This window comes from Cydia splendana, chromosome 14 (genome assembly GCF_910591565.1).
Source record: "Cydia splendana chromosome 14, ilCydSple1.2, whole genome shotgun sequence".
NCBI classification, from domain to species: Eukaryota; Metazoa; Arthropoda; class Insecta; order Lepidoptera; family Tortricidae; genus Cydia; species Cydia splendana.
In genome coordinates this window covers 8,539,815-8,546,862 of record NC_085973.1, presented here as the reverse complement: position 1 = coordinate 8,546,862, position 7,048 = coordinate 8,539,815, and positions in this window count along the sequence as shown.

Genomic DNA, 7,048 nt, shown 5'->3' with positions numbered 1-7,048 from the left:
CAATAAATTATTTACACCTAATACAGTTCATTAAATTCGTTATACATGTATATGCAAGTTAATTAAGCTAAGTACCCTGTATCACTAAACATTAAATATAAAACAAAGTCCCCCGCCGCGTCTGTCTGTTTGTGTCTATGTATGTTCGCGATAAACTCAAAAACTACTGAACGGATTTTCATGCGGTTTTCACTTATCAATAGAGTGATTCTTGAGGAAGGTTTAAGTATAAATTGTTAAGGTTTTGTGTAACCCGTGCGAAGCCGGGCGGGTTGCGAGTTTTATAAATAAAACAGTAACAGTGTTGGAATAAAATCACGTTATAAGTGTGCGGTGCACTGGGTTAGTGAGTCACGCTTCCTACGGGAAAGGGCAGACGTCCCGCGTTGCTAGAGCTGTTATTACCACCGTTCCAGGATATTTATTTTACTATGAAGTTAGAGTTTTTTAAAGTCAATCTATAAAGATATTGGAAATTTTGTTTGTTAATCTTTAAGTTAAATTGTCAAAGTAGGTGTGTATTATTTATTTTAAAGTTTAATGCAGATCAAAAAAAAGTACAAAAGGTGGACTTAATGCCTTGTGGCATTCTCTACCAGTCAACCATAGGTTCAAAGGGAAAAATGTCAAGGTGGGTGCAGTGAGAAACGTTTAGAAGCAAACAAGTATTAGGTACAGAATACATAACTATACCTTAACTGTATCATAACATATGGTATAAATATAATAAATATGTACATATATACAGGTGCACGTGCAGGTTAATAATAGCGTTCTACATGACATCAAACTTGTCTTAAAGAGCGTCTACGATGTTGGCTTCGGCCCCATGCACGCCTCCCAAAGGTCCGGGACCCCATGGTCCCGAGATATGGTAAGACATATAAATAATAATAAATCCAACCAGACCTGTTTCTAGCAGGTACTGTATGTACTATAAGTATTTATTTTTGAACAAATTCAAGCGGTAGTTTATCCCTAATAACTAGTCTAAGTAAGAAGTATGATAACATACCGTCAGGTAACAACAACACAACTCAGTAATTACTAATTAAGTACTACAAGTTAGCGCCATAGTGAATCTACAAGGTTGATTTTTTAAATTATATATTTGTGAGTTTTGGTTATCATTGTGACGAAACATAGTAACACCTAATTTCTGAAATACCTTTACTGTAGGTGACGTATTAACACTGCGTACATACATAGCATACATAATTAAAATTTACACCACATTGGATTAATATTTACGGAATGGTTAACGTTAACATTATTTAATATTCTGTGCTTCCATTAAAATCAAAAACACTATTTGCTAACATATTTATATAGTACAGTCATTATAGATTTTGACCCGTGAATAATTAGTTCTTGGATTTTTTTTTCGTAGGTCCCTCGGGGGGGTCACTGGGAGTGTAAATTCAAAAAGTAGGCTGAATCAGGCTCCTGCGTATATTCGAAAAACGGTTTTTTTTTTAAAAAGCGGTTTTTCTTCAACAACTCGGCCATTTTTGATTTTACAGTAAAACCGTAAGGACAAAAATTGTAGGAAATTTGATTCTCTACAAGTTAGTCCAGTCATTATATCCAAGAAACCGACCCTTCCCGTGAATAATCAGTTCTTGGATTTTTTTTTCGTACGTCCCTCGGGGGAATCACTGGGAGAGTAAATTCAAAAAGTAGACTGAATCAGGGTCATGTGTATATTCGAAAAACGGTTTTTCTTGAATAACTCGGTAATTTTTGATTTTACAGTAAAACCGTGAGGACAAAAATTTTAGAAAATTTGATTCTCTACAAGTTTGTTCCTCACAATTTTTCTTCTAGGATCGATAGTTTGGAAATAAAATTTGAAAAAAGCGACTAATTCAAGTTTGTTTCTCTTCATTTATGCCGTAAAGTTGAAAATAAACGAGATAATGATAATATTTCGAATTAGTCGCTTTTTTAGGTCCTATTCAAAAAATATCGTTATGGTGCAAAAAAAGTTCGAACAAAAATTGTTCAGAATTTGATTCTCTACAACTTTGTTTCCCTTCATTTATTCCGTAAAGCGTGGAACATAGGAGATAGTGATAATATTTTGAATTTGTCGCGTTTTTCAGGTTTAATTTCTAAAATATCGATTTTGGGGGAAAAAAGGTGAGAACCAAAATTGTTCAGAATTTGATTCTCTACAAGTTTAGTCCTCTTCATTTATGTCGTAAAGTTGAAAATAAACGAGATGTTGAAAATATTTTGAATTAGTTGCTTTTTTCAAATTTTATTTCCAAACTATCGATCCTAGAAGAAAAATTGTGAGGACCAAACTTGTAGAGAATCAAATTTTCTAAAATTTTTGTCCTCACGGTTTTACTGTAAAATCAAAAATGACCGAGTTATTCAAGAAAAACCGTTTTTCGAATATACACAGGACTCTGATTCAGTCTACTTTTTGAATTTACACTCCCAGTGATTCCCCCGAGGGACGTACGAAAAAAAAATCCAAGAACTGATTATTCACGGGAAGGGTCGGTTTTTTTGGATATAATGACTGGACTAACTTGTAGAGAATCAAATTTCCTACAATTTTTGTCCTTACGGTTTTACTGTAAAATCAAAAATAGCCGAGTTATTGAAGAAAACCCGTTTTTTTGGAAAAAAATCATTTTTCGAATATACGCAGGAGCCTGATAAAGCCTACTTTTTGAATTTACACTCCCAGTGACCCCCCCGAGGGACCTACGAAAAAAAAATCCAAGAACTAATTATTCACGGGTAGGGTCGGTTTTTTGGATATAATGACTGTACTAATAAGGCGTATGACATTTAGACCAATCTAACCCATATCAACACATATCGTCCAATTACCATTTCAATTGAACCCACGACATAAGTAAAACTAACTTTTGAGACATTTACCAGCTCCTATTGAGACCAGCCGCGGCCCACGAATGTCACCTACAACCCTTCTTTGCCAACTTATCGAAAATTCGCTATAACCATTAGTAGTATGGATATAGGGGCTATATTAATCTGCGTAATGATCTGCATAAGTTTGCAGAACGGCGGCCGGCAGTCCACGCGCTGTCCGCTCGTTCATTGAGCTCTTCCCATGACATTATCCGCGCACCTCAGACACCATTCACCTATGAACCTCGTAGTAACTAAGCTAAATTGAACTGTAGTAAGCTAGCTTTTGAGTTGATTTTAGCTTGGTGTGGGGGTTAGAGATATGTCCTTTGTAGATGTTTATTAAAATAGCGCATCCACGGCACCGATGGCCCCAGAGATGGACCTCGGATTTTATTTCCACGAAGGAAGACACGACTTCGGTACGATGCATAGGGGAAAATATGGCCCCAAGTCCGCTCAACCGTATTTCACTGAGGTCGCGTGGGTCGGGGAGCGGACATTATTAAACTGTTAGTCGGGAGTGTACCACAATCGTGACTTATGCAGATGGTTAAGTAGTGGTTTGACGGATAGATCGCGTGTGAGACCATGCACGAGGATCTGGGATTAATTGGAGAGCTTAGGGAGATCTGATAGGGTTAGTTTAGTTCCTTTAGTAATTGACTGCATTGGATAACGATTGTACTTACTTTAGAGCTGTAGTTGTGCTCTCCTTGCATACTGTTATCAGACTTATTGTTAGTTAGTAGGCATGGTCTAATAAAACATGGTCTTCTCTTCCCAGAGTGACACGAGCCTACGTCATAATAACATTGCCACTTTATTTCAACATAACATGTTACATGGGTACATTATACCTATGGTTAATAAGTTAAAATATTTCTTTATAATTTTTTAATTTTCATTTATATGTATTTTATCTTAAATTTTACAATAACACGTCATTTTTAATTATTCGTTAGCAATATCTTCCGATTCACGAAATAAATTTCAGACGTTCGGGTAATTCTATTTACACTACTGGCAACACAGGATAGCGCTCTCACATTTGACAATTCGGATCTAGATTACTTCATGCCCTGACCGTCATCCTTGTCGAACGCGTGTTAATCGTTATTTCCTTGTCGCTCAGTGTCAGCAGTCGCAGTGTTTTCCAAACTTTTCACGTCGTAAGCTTGGTAATTAATGTGTAACTGTGAATTAGTTTTTCAAACGTTTGTCTTGCATAGATAAATAAAGTTTAATTTAATACATTCGATTTGTTTTATTTTACTATGTTTCTACATGAATAACTTAAAATTAATGCCGTTAAAATATATTTCACCGTTGGTTAAAATTCTCCCACATTTTAAAGTTTGAGAACCTGTAAACAGCATGATGACGTAGGCCCGTGTAAGTTAGGTCATACGCGAATCTCGGAAGAGAGTACCAGGCGGAGTATATTATTATACCATGGTAGGTATGTATACATTGTACATAGATACTTTTGTAGGGTGCCCAAATATTATCAAGCTTTTTGCAGTTAAATACTTTCCATAATGTTCTAAGTCGATGTCCTAAAACTTCATATTTAAATCAAAGGGATTAATAACATTGGGTTTATGATAGTGACTTCAATTTCGACAAATATTAATTATTACCTGTCTCATTTTAGTCGCTGCGCATTTTTTATAGAATATTCTATGATATTTAAAATTAAAATAAAATGTATATTCAACTAAGGGTGTAAAATTGACCCATATAAAAGAAAGTGCATTCATTTACAAAACAGTTAAGCAATATTACAAAAACCATTATTAGCTATTTATCTAAGAAAATGCATAAATTATGCATGTTCATTTTAACTATTCGGTCCTTAAAGAGCTGCTTACAAAGTGATGATATCCACAAGAGTAAATAGATAGACGTACGCATGTATTCAACCGATGCAATTACTCTAGTTAGGGCATCATTACAAGTTCTAAACTTTAACCGACTGTTTATTTTCTGTACCTCGTATTAAATGAACCTTTGATGGAACAGTAAGTTTTATTATAATTTAAATAGGATCGCTTTTTCATTGACATCCAATAAAATGCAAGAGTTTTTGAAAGCGAAATGTCAATAGCAGCCTCTTTTGTAGAGGAGAGGAGACATTTTAGGTAAACTAGTCACATTAAGCTTAAAATAATGAGCTCATCGAACCACCGCATTTCAAATGGTCGTGACCATGCGTGTTATTGTTAGTTTAACCTATAGAATGATTTAGTTTTAAATTAAGAGGTCAAATAAACCAAAACAATAGCGGCAAAGTTCACATAACGCGCGAGTCAAGGATGGTGTTTCACTGATGCTAATCCAAGATGGCAGGTGAGAAAAAATGTTAAAAATGTCACTAGTTGTTACAGTCACTGTCGAATCGACCTTAAAGTTAGTGAAAGCAATCGGACTTTTGGAACTTGTGAACAAGGGCAAGTTTGGCCAAGGTTATAAGGTAGTATTTTATTTAGATGAGAAAGTTTCTTGAGAAAAATATTACGTAACTTGTTGGATGTTGTTGGGTGTGTGTCGGTTCAGAAAAAAAAACGAAAATTTATATAACAAAGATTTGACTTAGGTGATTAGGTTATTAGGTAGGTTCTTTATTTGTTTATAATATGTAGGTATGTACTCTTATTTTATAAAATGAAGGTTTATCCATTTTTTTTTTCAAGGAATTGTTTTTTCTCTCATATTTGACCATATGTCAGTCACAAAAGAAAGTCGGAAAAAAGTGCTGGGAAAAAATGTTTCTTTGCCAAAAAATATAAAAGGTTTTTCGTGAAACACTCCCTATATAGAGGTGTTTTCTGATTGAAATAACAGATTAACATTAATTTTTTTACAGAAAAAGTGTAACTTCATGTTTTATATTTTCTCACCACGTAAAGATACAAAAATGCACTCTATACATTTCCTGGGACTTCAACATCCTATGGGTATGAGTCTCAATCTCATCCCATCCCATGGTATGTTAGCCTCGACGTTAACTAACGCCAAACGACTTCCCCACACGTAATAAACCCATGATCAAGCTTTTTCCATACGCCTAATGAAAAATATCCACCAGCAATGCATAATTGGTAACAAACAAGATCAGATCTCACGACATAACCTGTGATCTAAGACTTGGGTTTCCTACTTTTGCAAAAAGGCAGCTAAGTGGAATGCAACTAATGCAGTTTTTGCCTTTAAATCAGGAAGCTAACAGTAAAACGCGAAATGTGGGAACATACAACAATGGAGAGATGGTGTTTTTTCGGTTGAAAGAGCGCTCGTCGAACTTAATTGCGTGTGCGACTCTATGCTGTGATATGAGAGGGGCTGGTGGAATAGTTGACGTGTTTAACTGTAGTTTTAAAATATGTACCTATGAAAAATAATTAAAATAAGTACAATTGTCAAACAGAAAAGAGTACCAATAGTACACCTATTTATTTTCATATATTAATTTAATTTTATGATTTTTATATTGTTTTCTCACCTTGATTCGTTTTATGCAATAAAATGTACTAAATAGACTAGTGGCTCTGTGAGCTGTAGACCTCGCGAGCAGAGCTTTAAATTACATGGTGCTAAGAGCTTTAAATATAGTAAATTAAAAAAAAACAATACGAAATTTATCTGTAAAAAAATACAAAAAGTTATAATATCCCAGCATACAATTACTGGGGATCGAACCCAGACCCTCTGTGCAAACAGAAAAAAGCGAACGTTTACAAACTGAGCCAAATAAATCTTAGATGGGTTGACGAAATTTAGCTACTCCTTCTCAAATTAAAATTAGTTAAAATTAAATATCTCAATACCTCCGAAACCAGCGGAATAAATTTTCTGAATTTTTGGCCATTTAATCTATAAACATATCTCAAAAAGAAAACACTCGTATGGTACCGATACCACTATTTGTTTAGGCGCAAGCTATCACGACTCCGCCATTTTAAAAAAATTCAAAAAACCGGACGGATAAAAAAAAATTATTTAGACATAGAATCCAGTCACAAAATTTCACGAGTTTCGGTTAAGAATTGCGACCTGTAGAGGAGAACATCCGGCCATACAAAAGCAAAATGCTCCAGTCGAAACGTAGACCTTCGCTACGCTCCGGTCAATAAAAAAATTATGATAACCATCA